Source organism: Manis javanica, chromosome 4, assembly GCF_040802235.1.
Source record: "Manis javanica isolate MJ-LG chromosome 4, MJ_LKY, whole genome shotgun sequence".
Classification (NCBI taxonomy): Eukaryota; Metazoa; Chordata; class Mammalia; order Pholidota; family Manidae; genus Manis; species Manis javanica.
In genome coordinates this window covers 166,055,963-166,072,388 of record NC_133159.1, presented here as the reverse complement: position 1 = coordinate 166,072,388, position 16,426 = coordinate 166,055,963, and the positions used below count along the sequence as shown (strand labels likewise).

The following is a 16,426-nucleotide window of genomic DNA, read 5'->3' as shown; positions in this document are numbered from 1 at the left end:
CACAGAGCTGAGGCCATGAGAGCCAGGCCACTGTGAAGGGACACCTAGTTCATAACCAGGCTATTTTGTCACCTCTCCACAGACAGCAAGGTGAGAAATGCAGAGAAGGTAACCATGTTGTTAGCCAGGCTGAAGTTTGAGGGGAGGGAGGATCCAAGAAAGTGGTTCATTATCAAATCACTGAAAGTCATTGCCAGGGCATGAATTATTTTTACATGGGTTATAAATTTGGGATGGTTGGTCAGATAAAGAGATGGTGGGCTAGAAAGTACTGACTCACAGAATCTAAGTAATCCCTTTATTAAGATAGCAGAACTGTGGGATAGGATGTCTCTGCTCTATACAGCTGTACAGTTTCTTATGCACTACACCCGAGCACCTGGCCGAGGAGGCATGGAATGACTACGTGCTGGCCTGTGCTCTAATCCACAAAGTATGTACCTGGTGTGCCTGGAGGAACATGTGCCTTTTTTCTAATTCATCTGCTAATTCAAATGCTCAGGGTAGGCAAGCAGAAGCTTTGTTCCATGTATCTCATGGCATAGGCTTACTGTGAAGGACATTCTCTAATCTGTTAAAAAATAATCTTAGGATCAATGCATAATAATACTTTCTGATCTAAAAGTTACATTTAGCAGTAAATGATAACAACCGGTCATAGTTCAATTCCCTTTTATATGATGAGAATGGGAAAGAAAAGAGCTTAAATATTTGGTGTTAAAAGAGTATGCCTCTTTACGAAAAAAGAATCTTGAACATTTGTGGGGCTTTTTTTTTTCATTTTAAGATTTTATTCTCTGCTCCCTACCTAGTTTTCCCTTTGAGGACACCGGAAGCAAAATGAATCAGGCCGTAGAAGAAGGTCCTTTCAGCCTTCGTAGGTTACCAACATCTCAACATTACACATGAAGCAAGTCATGTTATTAATCACATTCTCACTTGGCAAGGGTTAGGTGTCCTGAAACGTGATTTGAATGCCCATCTCCTTCACAGGCCTGAGCTTCTCTCTGGTATTTTAATAAATAAGCATTTTTATGGAGTGATTTAGCCCAGATTTTGTGTCATGAATATCAGAGTCTACCTAAGGTGCTCGTGCTTTCCCACCTTCTCTCTCTCTTTTTCTAATGTTGCAAATCACACATTAGCCTGAAATGTGAGTTTTGTTTGGCTCACACAGTGTTGGGATTTGTTGTTTTTAAATGGTTTAGATCAGAGCTGTACTTCTCGGTCAGACACCATTCTGACCATTCCCTTTGTCTTCTATCTGGTACACTTTCACTGCTTTTCCTGGTAGGCATTCAAGTTTGCAGTTCTCCCTTTACGTGTAGGATACCCTGTGAACATAGAATTAAGGCAGGAAATGAGAAGGTAGAGTATAGTTGTACCCCTAAGAGCTTTATAAAGAGGCACTTTACATTGAATAAAGAACTCTCCTATTTTCAGTGTTAAGAAATGTTCTTGAACCCAACCATTTTGTATCAATATCATTCCCACAAGCACTGTTCATAGTTAATTACTACCGGGCTGGTCTGGGCCTTACAGCAAAATAAACAGAAGGTTGGTGGAGAGAATTAGGGAACTGTATCGAAGTTTAGAGTACCAACAGTCAGTAGCAGGTCAGTCACTTCCAGCCAGAAAATACACAAATAATGAGTTCAAGACAAGTCATAGGTCACAGCAAGGCAGACAGACTGGGGCATAGTAAGAGCATCCAGGGCCCATGGGAGCAAGAGAACCTGCATCTGGGTCCCTCACATTAGGACATACATGAACATTAAGGAACAAGGTCAGAATCAGCAGGAAAAGAGGCTGGAGCCAGGCTGAGTGGTGGGGCTCAGGGTTCTGATGGGGGTCCCAGGGTCCCAGATAAGGAAATGGGTCACTGAGAAGTGAGTACACAGCATTACATGAAAGAAAAATGTCTGCTTCTTTACAGAGCAACCTCCTTTGCTTAGGTTTTTCTTTTTAATGAGTAGACTATAGTTTAGAAGAATTTTAGGTTTAGAGAACAATTGAGCAGATAGTACAGAGATTTCTGATAAGTTTCCCCCTACCCATTCCCATTTTTAGCATCTTACATTTTAGTGGTACATTGTTACAGTTGTTAAACCAATAATATTAATACTGTACTATTAACTAGAATCCATCATTTATATTAGAGTTCATTCTTTGTGCTGTCTTGCTCTGTGGGGCTCTTTTGTGGTAAGTATAAATATAACATGAAATTTACCATTTCAGCTATTTTTTGGCATACAGTTCAGTGGCATTAAGTATATTCACATTGTTGTGCAGCCGTCACCACTGTTTGTCTCTAGCACTTGTTCCTTATCTTGTACTGAAGCTCAATATCCATTAACAATAACTGCTCTCCTACCCCTTGACTCTGGAAACCACTGTTCTACTTTCAGTCTCTATGTATCTGACTGAGGTACCTCATAAATGTGGAATTATACAAAATCATCCTTTTTTTTTTTTTTCGTTTTCCTTCTTTAGATTTGTGTCTAAGAACTTCATTCTTTTGGATACATTTGTAAATGGGATTGGTTTGTTAATTTCTGTTTTGGGTAGGGTAGTTTATCTTTTTGTACATAGAAATGCAACATTTTTCTGTATAATGACTTTACATCTTGCAATGTTACTGAGCTTATTTATTAATTCTGTTAATTTTTTTGGAGTTTTAGAGTTTTTTTTAAATAGAGTATCATGTCAATCTGCAAAGGCTGACAATTTTACTTCTTAACAATCTGGATGCTTTTTATTTCTTTTTCTTGTCATTTTCTGTGGCTAGGACTTTCCAGTACTGTGGTGAATAAAAGTGGTGATACTGGACATCCTTCAGTTGTTCCTGATTTGAGACAAAATGCTGTCAGCTTTTCCCCATGGACTATGATATTAGCAGTGGGTAAGTCAGATAAGGCCTTTTTTATGTTGATATAGGTTCTTTCTATACCAACTTTGATGAAATGTTTTATCATGAGTGGATACGAATTTTGTCAGATCCTCTTTCAGCATGTATTGAGATGTTTGTATAGTTTTGATCCTTCCTTTGGTTAATACGGTGTTTACATGTATTAATTTGCTGGTAGTGAGCCATTCGTGCATCCCTAGAATAAATCCCATTTGGTTTGGTGAATGATCCTTTAATGTATTTTTGAATGCAGTTTGCTAATATTTTGTTGAGGATTTTTACAACTATGCTTTACAGGAATATTGGTGGGTAGTTGTCTTTTTTTTATTTTTTATTTTTGGTAGTGTCCTAATCTTGTTTTGGTAACAGTGTGATTTTGTCCTCATAGAAATGATTTTGTAAGCGTTCCTTCCTCTTCAGTTTTTGGGAATAGTTTGAGAAGGATAGGTATTAACTCTTATTTCAATGTTTGGGTGGAATTCTCCAATGAAAACATCTTGGACTTTTGATTGTGTGGAGTTTTTGATTACTGATTCAATTGGTTACTAGTTGTTAGTCTGGTCAGATTTCTATTTCCTCCAGAACAGGTTTTTAACATGGTATGATTCTAGGAACTTATCCATTTCTTCTAGGGTGTCAAATTTATTGCCATGTAATTTTTCATACTTATCTCTTCAATCCTTTGTATTTAAGTGGTGTCACTTCACTTCTCTTTAAATTCTATTTCTGATTTTGACTCCTGTCCTTTTTATTTAGTGTTTATTTCATTTACTTTCACCGTGATTTCATTTTTTTCTTCTATTTTCTATCTTCTAACTTTTGCCATCGGTCGGGGGCGGGCCTGCGTCGTGGCGCCTCGCGCTCATTGGCCCTGAGGGCCGTCTGTCGTGGACGGGCAGCCATTGGGCGCAGAGTGCGTAACCCCGGGGGCGGTGTAGTAGCTGCAGTCGCCGCCGCCGCCGCCGCCGCCGTTATTCAACGGTCAGTAGCATCGTGAGCGCCGCAGGGACACCAGCCGGCGCACGCCTTCCGTGCTTCGGCCCGCCGTAACGTCTGCGCAGCGGGCCGGCGGAGACCAGATGATGGGCCCGCGAAGTTCTGGGCCCGCGAAGTTCTGGGCCCGCGAAGAACTGTGCTGTGCTGCGCCTTCCTCCCGACCTCGCCCCCCAGCCTTGGATCGCCGCCTCGCACCCACTGGGCTCCCGGCGCCGCACTCGCCCCTTCTCGTCTCTCCCGCGACGGACGGACGGCGGCGGTCGGCCCGGACTTGGAGCCGCTGGCCCGGCCGGCCGGACTTCAGAGACCTCGGCTGAGAAACGGCTCCCGCTTCCGCGGATCTGCGCTGGAGGTTCCAGAACGGGCCCCACTTCAGGGGTGAAGACGACAGCGATCGCTCTGCGGGCTGGAAGGTACGTGGCTGCGGGGCGCGGCGGGACCCCTGCCTCCGCCTGAGGGCACGGGGAAACCGGACCAGGGGGCGGCAGTGCGAGTTGCTCGGCGGTCTGCGCGTGGCCCGGCCGGGGGCCTGGAGTAGGCGCGCTCCGCCGGAGGGGCCGCCCGGGGAGGGAGGGAGCCGACCAGGTCCAAAATCATCCTTTTGTGTCTGGCTTATGTCACTTAGCGTAATGTCTTCAAAGTTCATTTGTGTTATAGCACATATCAGAATTTCATTCCTTTTTAAAGACTTAATGATATTCCAGTGTGTGTGTGTGTGTGTGTGTGTGTGTGTGTGTGTGTGTGTGTGTGTGTGTGTCCGCATACCACATTTTGTTTATCGATTTATCTGTCAATAGACACTTGGGTTGTTTCCACCTCATGGCGGTAGTGATGCTAATGAAACTGGTATACAAATACCCGTTTGAGTCCCTAGTTTTAATTTTTATACCCAGAAGTGGAATTACTAGATCAAACGGCCTATAAGTTTTTGACAAATGTGTAATGTTGTGTATTCACCATATAATATATAGAATAGTTTTACTACCCTAAAATCTCATGCTTCAACTATTCATCCCTCCCTGTCTTTGCCTATGTGGAGATTTAACTACTGTTTATAATCCTATAATGTTGAACTTTCAGGTAAGTAATAGGTTGTCTGAACTGTAAGTAGAGTTAGTGAAGTCAGTGATCGAAGGAGTCAGAAAGCAAAACATTCTGATGAAGTGTGTATATAGTCCCTTAGGCTTTCAGAGTCGGAAAATTACCAGTGCAGTAAACATACACATAACAAACACAGAGCTTTAGAATGTGTGGGCTTCAAATAAGGTGTTTTATGAGTAAAGAGTTTTGTATTCTATCCGTTTATTCCTCAGAGATTCATTAAGCACCTGCTCTAGGCCAAGCCCTGTGTTAGAGCTTCCCATAGGACTGAAAGATTCCATGCAAGCAAGTCAGAGACTATTTTAGGAGTCTCCATCTTTTGCACCACCAGGGAACCCCTTTCACAGTTGTTCTCCAAGAGCCATGTGTTTTTAAAGATGTCTGTTATCTAACTACACTTGTGTGAGGCTTTTCCAGTTCATTGAAAAGAGCTTTTAAACCATTATTTTAATGTTCACGGAGTCCTAGAGGTAGAGGTGTCTTGTTAAGAGAACAGGTCAGTGTTTTTGTTCAGAGATGGGCTCTTGGATGAGGCTGGTCTGTGTGACTTTGTGTTCCCAGTGTATCATTACAGCTGCACTGAGCTGCAGTGAGCTCCTTCGTGTGGCTGTTTTCCAGACCTGCCTCACTCAGATTACCATTTCTCTGTCTTCTCCAGTTGCTTGCTGATCTAGACTTTTCCACTATACTTCGTTTGTGCCAATGACCATTTAAATGTAAAAAACATTGTACTAGGATAGAACACGAAGAGAAGAAAAGGCTCTTAAACTCCAGGAGACTTTATTTGGTACAACAGTGGTCTCCACACATTTTAGACTGTTCTGCCCCCTGAGAAAGAGCATAGGCCTCTGATATTTGCTGTATTCATATTTATGCATGTCCTGCTTAATGCCAGTATATATTATTAGTGAAATCGAATTATTTTTCATTTTTAGATCAAAGCTAATTTTGAATAGCAATTCTGAGAGTTTATATACTAAGGGGCATACATCCTACTTTAAAACCCAGAGCTGAGATAGCTAGCTTTAAGATTTTTTCCTGAGCAAAATGCCAAACCCCCTTATTTGACCATAGTGTAGGTTCTATATAGTTAGTGCTGAGATTCTATATTGCAAACAGGTAGGTGGATTCACTAGGAAAGAATCCTAGCAACTGTTTCTCATTCAGTGCGCTATCCAAGTCTAAGAGCTCCATGTGCATTGGAACAGAAATAGCATATTTTGAAAGAAATTGAGATATTTTCAGATCAATCAGATGCTAGCCATTCATCTCTCCCAACCAGTATTTTTTTAACACTTTCTGAGTGTTCACATTACCACATTAGCAGACTCTGACCATTCACTATGCATGATACTGTATAATGACTTCATTTGGTATCTGCAGTCCACATTTTCTACTGTTCTTGCTAGATACTTTTTAAGCATTTCAGCCCTGTAGCTGCACAGAGAAATATAAGTGGTTGTGACCCTTAACATAGGGCCAAATAAAATCTGCAAACAGCAATCTGCCAAAGGCACTTTAATGGTACAAACTTCAAAACTAATAGTATACTCTACATATTTGCCTTTTGAGGTCTGGAGGGGTGGGTAGACGAAAGGAGATGGAAGAATAGCCTGGGTTGCATTTAACATTCCCAGTGTCTGAAAGCCTTGATAGAAATGAAAGATGAGCATTTCTACTTAATTTATCTGACTGGATTTCTGTGCCTAATGGCTGCATATATACCATAAACACTGTGAAGAAGCAACCATGGAAACACTTGTTTTCTTGTTGGGCTAAATTTACTCTGGGTTGAATATTAACACAGTGCCTGGCAGTACTTTAAAAGCAAAAATGGCTTAAGCGTGACTCACTCTGAGTCAGTCATTTACTGCTAGTGTGGCTACACTGCCTAGAGCTTGACATTGAACAAGTTGGCAGCCTGTATTGCTACATTTTTTCTAGTAACTTTGAACACATTTCATTCTTTTGAATTTGCTTGTGCAACGATATTAAATAGAATAATATGTTTATTTTGTTTCAAACTCAAATGATTTTGAGAATGGTGAAACGCAAGTATTTCTCTTAAGCTTTCTGGAAAAGCTGGATTCTCAGAATTCTCCTGTGGTTGCAAGACTTTATTTTATAAAGAATTTTATGAAAGATTTTTTTATAAAGAATTAATAAAGTGTCATGGAGGTTTTAGATGCTTGGGCTTTTGTGATCGAAACATCATACTTCCTGAAAATCATTCTAAAAATGAGCCTGGTAGTACTTCCAAGTAGGACTCATTAATTTTCTGACATTACCTGGCAAAATGGATTGTGCCATTCAGAAAGCTTCTCTTTTTAAAAAAAAAAATACGGTGAGATATGCAACATAGCCTGCCTTGTAGTTAAGTTGGGTGTATGTCTTGTAAACTTCTCTCTTGTTATTAAAGGTTATTTAATGAGAAGTTCATTGGTTTTGAAAAGCAGACCAAACCCACCCACGGGATTTCTTCTGGCCTTTAAATGTATTGCTCGCGTTTTCCTGAGGAACCGTGTGGCCGAGAAGCGCGTGAGTTTGTTGGCTGATGGGAGGAAACCCTGTGAAGGATCAGTCGATCTCATCTGGGCTGGGGTCAGGAATGGCTAAGCATCTAAAACTGTGCATATGAGAATGGTTTTCCTTCTGTGTTGCATTTTAGCATGTTTTTATGTTTAGTTTTTGGAGTTGCCTAACAGTATAATTTCAGTTGGGGCTCAGTTTCAGCTCTTTTATTATAAACTGTAGGGAACATGATTTTTTTTCCTACTAAAAGCACTATCATTTTGCCTTAGGATTTCAATGATTTGTATAGAAAGAGTTTTCCTGTGGCAACCTAAAACCAAAATGAACCCAACCTGATGCTTGATATTGTTTTGAAATTGTTTTACCATAAAGTTCTTACATGGGAATATGTAACTCTGGCAGAGAATTTCAACATAGTTGCATAAAGTGTGTTTCATATTACAACTTGTTCTCAACTTGACTTCATTGAAATTAATAAAAGGACTCTTTCAGAAGGATCTGGTGAATTAGCATCATTACTAAAAAAAAAAGTAAGGAACTTACTCATAATGTATCCTGTGTTGCTAAGTTTTCAAAGTTAGCTTTCTCAACCATACCCAAAAGCCCTTTCAGAAGACTGAAATCCACTTACTCATTTTACACTGGCTTAACATTCTTCCCAAAAAAGTAAAAAGTAAAAGAGCTGAGATCAGTATGACTTTTTCCTGGGATATATGATGATTTCATGAAAAAACTAACATTTGGAAATTGAGTTGCTGCCGAGTCTTGGATGTAATATGTAGTTCTTTATTCTGTGGTTAAAGAGATCCTTTAAAACAGGGCTTTTTTCTGACGTGGGCCCTTTGGGTGGTAGAACTATCCCCAAGGTGCTTTTTGTATCCCAGCTGGGTACCATCACCCTGCCCTAGATCTAGAGGAGACAGTGTAGTCCTATAGCATCCCCCCATGTTGTGGTCCATGGACCCTCTGCTTCTACATTTTGGAAGCATATAAATATGTTATTTGTATAGCTTGAAAATTAACTCAGATTTAATTAACGAACCCTTTTCTGGTTGTAAGCTGGTTATAGTCTGAGTCTCAGTCCAGCTCAGTAGCCAGTCTCTTATTTTTACAGTTGCACAGATGTGTCTTGTCTGTAGAAATCTATTAAGATAATGTGAAGTCTTCATGTGGGGCCTAGCATAAAGTAGGCACTCAGTAAAAGCTCATTAAATCTGAATTTATTTATATGACAATATTAACAATTGCTCACATTATTTGGTCTGCAAAGTTTTGTTCCTTTCCTTTCACTTCTGTACTGAAACATTTACTGAGCTCTTATATGCCAGAAACTGAGACATTTGAGACAAAAATGAATAAGCCTTCAAGAAATACATTCTTAACTCTGAGAGGCAGACATACAGATAATTAAACACATTAATCATATGCCTTATTTTTTCAGTCTAGGCACAAGGATGTCATGACTTTGCAGTAGTAACTTTTTTTCTTTTTATAACCATTAACAAATACTGACCTTCTCTGAGCACTTACTGTGTGCCAGCTCTATTCAGGGTGCTATGAGGTCAGTGGTGGTATCATGCCCATTTTACAGAGGGGGATATTGAGGCTTATGCAGGTTGAACAAATTACCCAATTTCATATTTCTGGCTCAAAACCGAGGAAATGTGACTGCAGAGTTCATGCTCTTAATGATTATGTAAACTGCCTCTTGTTGGTTGGCTTTATTGAGGAAAAAGGAAAAACTCTTAGGAGAAAATGGGAAGTCGGTGAAAATGTGATCTCCTTAGTGGGATTTTCTTTTTTTTTTTTTCTAATTAGTGATTGTTTTGTAGTACTTTAGCTAAAATATGTGCTGTTAAAACAAAGTGGGCTTCATGATGGGCTCCTGAGAATGATTTACCACATATCCAGCATATCTTTCTTAGGCCATATGTGCTAATCCCTACAGTGAGCCACGCCTGAGAACGTAATGTCCTTCCACGTTACCTCAGAGACTAAAATCAGCTCTTATACCAGCGCCGGGTTCTGCCACGCGGGGAGGCCCCGTGGGGCAGTGCCTGGGGACAGCTCAGCAAAAAGTAAAGCTTCCCTCTGAGGAAGGCAGAGCTGTTTCTGTCTGTGGCTCTGAAGTTCTCTGACAGCGCTTCTGTCCTTTTCTTTCTGTCCTCTCAATCCCATTCACCTCAAACCCGGTGATTCTTTTTTAGAGGCGCCACTTCTAAAGAGTTATTCAGAGCCTGGCAGCTCTTGTTTCTTTCTTGGCTTTGTCCAAGTTCCTGAGAACCGCAAGCAAAGTGGAAGAAATGCAAAGCATCAGTCAGCCTGTTCCCATGTCCTGTGGTTCGTCAGGACCCCCTCCCTGAGAAGCAGGGTGGGTCCAAAGGTGCAATGAGCAAATCAGCTTCTCCAGGGAGGTCCCCCACCACTTGTTTCATATTGTGTTTTGGGGTGCATTTGTTTTCATTTGGTAGGGTACTCCCTTTTTATTTCTTGGTGTATCTTACAAGAAAATGTCTCTTAACATTGTACTTATTTACTGAACAAAGTCGTTTGCGAGAACATTGCAGCTTTCACTTCAGGCAGCCCAGCTTTTGGCAATTGTAGACATTAGCATCTCTTTGATGAGGTGTGGATGACACGCTTTTACTAGAGAATGAATGCATTTCCAGGGACAATATTAGTGTCATCTTATTTTTCAAGTAGAGATTTCCCGAAAGATGAACTTTTCATGGGTTGTTACACTTTTATCAAACTGCATCACTGTGTCTTTGAAGTCACCCTCCCTGAGCACCCACATGGGTAACATTTAACTGTCATTGATACTCTTGATTCAGTATAACCTTTATTTATTTATTTATTTTAAAGTATACAGCTTTCTTGAAGAAAACCAGAATGAAACATTTTACTTGAGCATTTTCTTGGCACGTTAAACTGACAGACTGGGAGACAAACTGGTGCACTATGGAAATAAATGCATTCCCACCCTGAGGGCACCATGGCTTTTGACCACATATTCTCATGGCCTTGTTTTTGTGTGAACTTTCTTTTAAACATGTCCAATACTGACGTTTTAAAATAACATTTTATAAATTTGCCAGAAAGGGAAGGTGACCATCCAATTATCAGGTGGTAAATTCTAATCATGGGACATTTGCGTGGGTCGCCTGTAATTGAAGACAAGTGCATCCTTTGTAATTGAAGAGAGTGCAAATGAGGACATCAATGGCCAGGAAGAGAAAGTGGAGAGGTGAGCAGCTGCTCCCTCTGCACTGGACCCCTCCTGTCTGGAACCAGGATCAGCTCTAGATCTCATCCTGGATGCTGGAGGGCCTTGGGGGTTGGGGGAGCCACTCTGGGTTGGTGTTTCCCTGGGTTTTCACTTCCTGACTCCTGGTGGGAGGAATACCACTTGTCAGACAGCACGTGGGAGTGACTCTTGCGAATGAAAATGTAGTTTTAGAAATGAAGTGGTGGGAATTGAAAAGAGGGAGACATACGGGAATAAGTACAAGAGGCGGAGAAAATTTCGAGAGGAAGTCACAGGCAAGGAAGAGCCTCTTTGCCTCTCCCCTTACTCATCCCTGTTTGACAGTCTGGTTATTTCTGGTCTCTCCCTTGGCTTCATTTTTTCTCTGCCCTGTTGGTGGCACTACCCTTTGAAACTTGTTCTCTCCTCCCTCTCTCCCATCAGTTTTGTTCTTCCCAACTTCTCACCCCCCATCAGCTTCCTTTAATGGCCCGTCATCCCGCTCTCCAGAGGGGTCTACCACTGCGTGCCACATTCACGGCTGTGGCTGGTGCAGTCGGCGATACCTGTGGTGACTCGGAGTCAGTTTTACAATCAGCCTTTACTACCCAACAAGCTTAGGCAGACCTCCCGTGTTCCCTTTTAGGCAGAATGAACCCCTGCACTCATCCTTGTCCGTCTTCCAACTGAGGGGACAGCCTCCAGGTCCATGAGACCCGAGACCCAGGTCCTGCCACGTCCTAGACGTTGTGGTCGAGATTCCATAAACCATGTCTGCATCAGTTCTGCAAGTAACGAGAGAAAATGAGGATTTTCCTGGTCTGTGGATAGGGTAGCTGTGGCTCAGAGAGAGCAAGTCACACAGCCAAGCAGCAGCCAGGCTGGATGTCAGCTGAGTCTTTCCCCCTCCGGAGCTAGGACTTCTCTGCCTACCAAATAACTAGTCAAATGGGTACTTACTCTGCTTTCTGTTTAAATTAAGGGCAACTTTTATCAATACTTGCTAAACTACAGCATTAACACTTGGTTTTTAATGATGTCTGCATGAATATGTTGCAATTAATATTAAATATCAGAGTCTTTTACTGGGCTAATAAAACTTAATTTTACTTATTCGCAAATCTGACTAAAGTTTAATGAGAATTTCTTTATATTTAATCTTTCAGAAATTACTTTGCTAACTATATAATTGTGTATGTAGCACATTCAGATAATACAAGGGACAAAAAATTAAAATCACCTATAATCTCCCCACTCCAAAATAACCACATTTTAACATCTTCTATATTTCCTTAGTCTTTTTTTCTCTAAATTATATACTTGCAAAATTGGAATCAGCTTTATGTCCTGATTATTTCACTCATATAGTGTGAGCTGATGAAGTATTTGAAAACATAATTTTAAAATAATGCCTAATATTCATTTTAATGTGTGTACCATGATTATTCCTCTTTGAATCATCACCCCACTATTAGTATTCACTCACTGGTAGCCCATCAGTGGATAACAGTTGATACCAATTTTTAAAATCAGTTTGGTAGTTTGAAAGTAATACCTTGCTATATACACTGAGTGTGAAGTTTCAGAAGATGTACCATTTTAGGTCATGCCTTCATTATTTTTAATAAATGTATTATAAAGATTAAAAAATGGTGTGTTTTTCAGGGAGAAGTTTTCTAAAACCTACTTGAAAAGTCAGAACAAGTGCTTGGTATTTTGTTCTGATAAAAGTTAACTCCTTTTGGGGGAACCCTCCTACACTGCTGGTGGGAATGTAAATTAGTTCAACCATTGTGGAAAGCAGTATGGAGGTTCATCAAAATGCTCAAAACAGACCTACCATTTGACCCAGGAATTCCACTCCTAGGAATTTACCCTAAGAATGCAGCAATCAAGTTTGAGAAAGACAGATGCACCCCTATGTTTATCGCAGCACTATTTACAATAGCCAAGAATTGGAAGCAACCTAAATGTCCATCGGTAGATGAATGGATAAAGAAGATGTGGTACATATACACAATGGAATACTACTCAGCCATAAGAAGTGGAAAAATCCAACCATTTGCAGCAACATGGATGGAGCTGGAGAGTATTATGCTCAGTGAAATAAGCCAAGCGGAGAAAGAGAAATACCAAATGATTTCACTCATCTGAGGAGTATAGGAACAAAGGAAAAACTGAAGGAACAAAACAGCAGCAGAATTACAGAACCCAAAAATGGACTAACAGGTACCAAAGGGAAAGGAACTGGGGAGGATGGGTGGGCAGGGAGGGATAGGGGGGAAGAAGAAGGGGGATATTAAGATTAGCATGCATGGGGGGGAGGGAGAAAGGGGAGGGTGGGCTGCACAACACAGAGAGGACAAGTAGTGACTCTACAACATTTTGCTAAGCTGATGGACAGTAACCGTAATGTGGTTGTTAGGGGGGACCTGATATAGGGGAGAGCATAGTAAACATAGTATTCTTCATGTAAGTGTTGATTAAAAATTAAAAAAAAAAAAAAAGAAAGAAAGAAAGAAAAGGGGGATTACTCCTCGACAGGATAAAACTATTGGTAAATCAAAGATCAACGCATGCTTTAAATATCCTTAATGTTGATCACTTAAAGGGTGTCAGATGATCAGCTATGGAGGTACTCTTTTCTGATAATATTCCTTTCTCTTAATTAAAAAAAAAAAAAAAAAGGCAATCCCTGTGTGTTGACCTCCAATGAGTTCTGCACAGTGGTATAGAGGGCATGTCAAAGTGTGGGCAAAGGGTCTGCTTGTTTCTATGCAGAAGATCAAGGCCTAGCTTGGATACCCAGAAAATGAACTAAGATACGATATGAGGAGGAGCTTCTGGCATCAGCACTCTCTGGAGGACTTGTGCCGGGGGATGATCATCAAAAAGCCTCCACAGGGATCCAGACGATGCTACGGTTGTGGCTGCATCCAGCCCACCGTCTCCTGGACTTGCCATAGGAATGAGGAGGGAGGTGTCTAGGCTGGCATGTGCATACAGTGAGACAATGAATTTGACTGAATCTGTACTGTTGGAACTCAACCAGGAGTTGGGAGGGGTGCAAGTTGTAGCACTCCAAAATCTCATGACTATAGACTATCTACTGTTAAAAGAACATATGGGATGTGAACAGATCCCAGAAATGGGCTGCTTTAATTTGTCTGATGGTTCAAGTACAGTTGGACAATATCCATCATATCATAGATAAATTTTCACAAATGCCTAGGATGCCTAAATGGTTTTCTTGGCTTCACTGGAGATGGATGGTAATTATAGATTTGCTTTGTTTATGTCACCGTATTCCTATTATGTTAATATGTGTGTGCAAATTAGTTAGTAGTTTAAAACCTATACATACTTAAGGTACTATACAAGAAGATATGTCAAAGAAATAATCAATCCTCCCATGTTTCCTTCATATGCTACATCTATAGCTTTTCTTCTTCCTTCCTAATTGCAACCCTTAAATAGAATTCGTGCCTCATATCGAATTTACCGAGTATCATAATTCCTCCAGGTGGTAAAGATACCTCGAGACAAGTGCTGGGCATAGAAGCCACAGGGCATAAATCTGCAAAGAAGTAAAAAGCTAACCTTTGCAAACAATATGGCTTCTCTCTCACTTACCAACTTTACATTTCCCTGTATGGCCCCGGAAGATGACTGGTTAGCCAGAGACGGGTAAGATTCCTCAAGGGAGGAACAACCTAAGAGAGGCACAGTCGCAGGGGGGCCATCAGGTGAGAATTTGGGGATCAACAGAGGTGAGGCTCAGAACCTCACCCCCCCTGCTTTGAGAGAAATCTTCTGCATCCGTGGATGTCTTGCTGCCCTTGTCTAGCCTGTATTAATACTTAGTCCATAGGCACACACCTGATCATCTGATCATCTACATTTGCCCTCTTACAGCACTAAACTATGTTTTCTACCTTTATCTTGCATCTACCTACCACTTCAGCATTTTATTAAAAATAAAAATAATAATAATAATAGGAGAAATGTGGGATCAACATATAAATCCAGTACAAAAATCAAACGAATATTCATATTTGACCTGATTGTTTATAGGTCATAATGCGTGATCAAAACCGAAAGTTTCTGTGATGAATGCCCTTGTACTGTTCACCATGTAAGAATTTATTCACTATGTAAGAATTCGTTCACCATGTAAGAACTTGTTCGTTATGCTTCAGAAGATTGGAGACTGACGAGAATTAGGCTTGAGATGGATTAATGATTGTACATTGAGCATTGACCCCCCTATACTGAATTTTATTGTTGTTAACAACCATTTGATCAATAAATATGAGAGATGCCCTCTAAAAAAAAAAAAAAAAAAAGTTAACTCCTTTTGAATATGTTTTTCATATATATATATATATATTTATTCAATTAGCCAACATTTTTTAAATCCCTTCCAGTAAAAGGTGTTAATTGGTTAGAATAAAAAGAAAAGTATGATTTCTGCCTTTGAGAAGCTTGTAATTGATGCAGGCAACATGTATATAAATGTAATTTTATATTTAAATAATAATATTATGGCACAAAGAAATAAACACTAAAGTAAAGCTGCAAGCAGTGTAAAGGGAGAACACAAAGGAAAAGTGGTTAATTCTGATCCATGGAAGAAAGGGAAGACTTCCTGGGAGTTGTTGACATTTGAGCCAGGCTTTGATGCATGGGTAGAATTTCACTCGGAGAAGGCAATAAAGGGCATATGAGGCAGACAGTATAATATCATCAGAGCCACAGGGGCCTGAGAGTCCCTGTCTTATTTGAGAAAAGCAAATGTCCCAGAGAGGGGTGTGTAATGTGCCAGGATTATGGGAGCAGGAGTAGTGGAAGCGAGGCAGAAGGCAGTAGTAGTGGATGAACCTAGAGCGAGAAAGGGTCAATTGATGATCAGTTAGTGTGTGCCTGGCTTTGTGCTAAGTTCCTTCTCATGTATAATCTCATTTGATTTACATGACAGCTTTGTGAGCTGTTAATACCACCCCTCAAAGATGGAAATAAAAGCTGAGAAAACCTAAGTGATTCCCCCCAAAGTTACAAAGCTTATAAGGGGCAGAAGCAAAAATCGATCCAAGGCCTGAAGTTTATGCTTTTTCCTGACTACTTCCTAGGTTGGAATAAGAGTATAGAAAGCCCTGAAAACTGTGTTAAGATGCTAGTAGGTATGAGTGATATGACTGGCTAGTGAAGGTATTTCTAGTGGCGGAGCAAAGGATGAGTTGGAAAAACATACTGCAAGTAATGAGACAAGACAGAAAACTACCACAGAAATCCAGGCGAGACATGGAGCGTCGTGGACCACTGCAGTGGCAGGGGAAATGGAAATGAAAACAGAAGTGGAAGAGACCCGGAGAGAGAATCTAAGCAGTTAGATTCTAAGTGGTCTAAAGAGGAGACTAGATTAGTGACTCAACTTTTCAAAAAAGTCACAGACCCTTACCAGTTAAATAGCTTCAAAGTTAAATATGTTTGAGCATGTTTTCCAGTATAAAGTTTTAATATTTTAACCCCCCCTTACAGTGGGTTTTCTTGTGCATAGCCATTTTAGAGATCACTGCAATTAATTAAGAAGAATGGGTGTTTGGGAGGTTGGCAGGAGGAAAGGGCAGAAGCAAATGAGAGTC

At 40.6% G+C, this 16,426-nt stretch overlaps 1 protein-coding gene across 1 annotated transcript in view; it reads left to right on the top strand.

The window, feature by feature from the left end:
• Nucleotides 1-2,829: 2,829 nt before the first annotated feature.
• The window catches only part of LOC140849254 (serine/threonine-protein kinase TAO1-like), a 171,158-nt gene continuing 157,561 nt past the window's right edge, over nucleotides 2,830-16,426 (top strand). Inside the window, 1 exon segment of the mRNA XM_073236243.1 lies at nucleotides 2,830-2,902. The gene's annotated coding sequence lies outside the window, so the exon portion shown is untranslated.